Source organism: Alnus glutinosa, chromosome 9 (genome assembly GCF_958979055.1).
Source record: "Alnus glutinosa chromosome 9, dhAlnGlut1.1, whole genome shotgun sequence".
NCBI lineage: Eukaryota > Viridiplantae > Streptophyta > Magnoliopsida > Fagales > Betulaceae > Alnus > Alnus glutinosa.
Genome location: NC_084894.1, coordinates 3,200,337 through 3,203,111, shown reverse-complemented (window position 1 = coordinate 3,203,111; position 2,775 = coordinate 3,200,337). Strand labels below are relative to the sequence as shown.

The 2,775-nt window shown below is 32.0% G+C and overlaps 1 long non-coding RNA gene across 1 annotated transcript; it reads left to right on the top strand.

Moving 5' to 3' along the window:
• The first annotated feature begins 231 nt into the window (after positions 1 to 231).
• LOC133878328 (uncharacterized) lies at positions 232 to 1,808 on the top strand. The gene is made up of 2 exons (XR_009901879.1): positions 232 to 483; positions 1,295 to 1,808. It is a non-coding gene; the product is annotated as an uncharacterized LOC133878328 (long non-coding RNA).
• Positions 1,809 to 2,775: the final 967 nt, after the last annotated feature.

Sequence of the window (2,775 nt, the reverse complement as noted above, 5' to 3'; positions counted from 1 at the left end):
AAGCAGTAAGTTTAAAATGTCAATGCAGTAGCATAAAAGATTAGTAATTAAGGCATATGTTCTTAATTTTTTTTTTTCTTGGCTCAAAAATCTAATAATTAACCCTTTAATATATCCAATAGTTGTTGGCCCGTCCAAACCTTGATGCAGTATTAGCATAATCCATAAATCCAAGCCTGAAACAAAGTGACTTCTATTATAAATACCTCTTTTTGTCGAAGCAGTAGCACAAAAGGTTAATAAAGAATTTAATTTGTCCTTAATTTTATTTTTATTGGCCCAAATTTAACAACCCTTTGAAATATCCAACAGTTGATGGCCCCAGTATTAGTATAATCCAAGCCTGAAACGAAGTGACTTTTGCTATAAATACTTCTCTTCCCCCATTGTATTTGGCCCCAAGGAAAAGAAGTATGGCTAAAACTATAATATCCATTTTTATTTTTGCTATCCTCGTAATCTACGGCTTTCTTGTAAACGGAGGTAAGAACGCAGTTTTAAGTTTCATTATTGCGGCCCTCAAAGGGTAGTTCAATCGACTGGGGACCATGCCTCATAAAGCGGAGGTCACTAGTTCGAATCCCCCCTCTTGTGTGGATATGTCAAAAAAAATAAAAGAAGTTTCATTATTGTGCATGTTATATAAAGTCTTGTTTTCTTCTAATTATTGTGAGAATATTAACTAAATATATGATTAATCAACCATTTCTTATATGTTTAATCTTTTGGGATAAATTTTGATTTGACGTTATATAAGAGCAGTGATATTAGGTTCGAACTTTGACACTACGGTTTAACAAATTTCAATTAATTATGCAATGTGTTGAGTGAGTGTTAGAATATGAATTGAATGATTAAATTAACTTTCTTCTATTAAGTTAAACTTTTGAAATAATTGGTGATTAATTGATGTGGTATTAGAGCAGCATCTGCAATTTACCTCCCATTTCAATTAATTATTTCACTTGTAATTTAAAAATCTTGATGAATTAATATCACGTACAAGGTCGAATTTTGAGCAATTCTATAACTTTTGGATTTGTAGGCAAATTTTAGTCATATAATAGTACCATCAAGAAAATTTTCTCTAAAAATTGTTATACTAAAAAAAAAAAAAAAATGCAACATGTATCGATGTTTTAGAAATTCTATTTATAATATTAACATGATTTTATAACTCACAATATATATATATATATGTCACTACATTAGCCAAGAGAATATTGAGCAAATAGCAATATTCTCTTTTTCTTTCTCTATCTAATATTGGCTTTAATACTTCCTCCTATTGTAGAAGGTGGACATGAATTGGGTTCAAAACTTTCTCATAATATTCTACATGTAAGCAAAAAATTCCGGGGAAGATGTACTCATGGGCCACACTACACGGCTAGGTGTAGATTCGATTGCGTGTCGGAGGGTTATAAAAGTGGTGTATGCTTCAGCTATAAGTGTTGCTGCTTTTACAAGCTACATCCCAACCGGTAGAGAGAAAGATGCAAGGAGAATAAAGGAGACAGAAAAGGGGATCACGTCTCTTGAAGCGAAATGTCACTAGTTTGAATTTTTCCTCTTGTGTAAATATATCAAAAAAAAAAAAAAAAAGACAGAAAAAAGAGGAAAGGGATCGAGAGATATAAGGCACTACGATTGTAATTGTCTTACTAAAATAAATTGTGCACATGGTTGGGTTTGTGATTGCCACTATATATATAGATATGTGGTAAGATGTGTAGTTTAAAGTTGTTTGTAACAATATGTTGTCAGAATTACTCCATAATATAATAGATGGTGATACTTCTTAGAAACCTAGAAAATTTATGTTGCAATTTGCTACTTTATAATCGCAACTTTGCAGCCCATGTTTTGGCAAATGAGGTGTCTAATAATAATGTTGATCTATGCTGGTTGGAAGAGACTTTTATTGAGTGTTAGTAACATTATTCTCGAAGTGCTATGTCAACAGAGATAAAGATATGAAGTCTCACCTATGAAGCATCCCCAGTCTCTTGGCAGCCACCCCCTGCAGTAAGGTACAAAGTTGATTGGTAAGTGGTTGTGGATAAGAATTGTGGAAGTATTAGAATTGGCATTGTTGTAAGGGACTACGAAGGCGTTGTCTTAACTGCACGTAGTACTACTAGAAATTTGTTAGTTGAACCGTTGTGGCCGAAGCCTTGGCTACTTTACAAACAGTAGAATTAAGTAGAGAGATGGGTTTTAATGACATTATTTTGAAGGGGAATGCCCTACATATTGTAACATCGATTAAAACGGAGGAAAATTATTATAGCAAAATTGGATATATAGTTGATGAAATAAAAGAGGGTTTGCATTAGTTAAGATCGTGGAGCGTTGCACAGTCAAGAGGAGTGCAAATTCGGATGCTTATACCATAGCTCGAGAGACTATTTGTACATTATAAATAGGGTTTGAGTCGAAGAAACTCCAAAGTACTTAAGGAATTTTTGTCCTCAGATGAGTTGATGAATTTTCAATAAAAGTTTGACTTTTGTTGAAATAAAAAAAAAAAAAAAAACTCATCTGTACTCGTTAGTGTAGTTCATGAAAAGTTAGAATTATAAAATCGAATGTCTCATCAAAAAAAAAAAAAAAAAAAAAAAAATTTATATAAACGAATATGGATGAACCTAAAATTTTAAGGTCAAAGTTGAAATAAAGAACAAACTGAATATTTTTTAGGTAATTACATTAAAATAATAGTAGATATTGCGAGCACGTTGCAAAATTCATGAGTCATACCTTTTTTCCCAC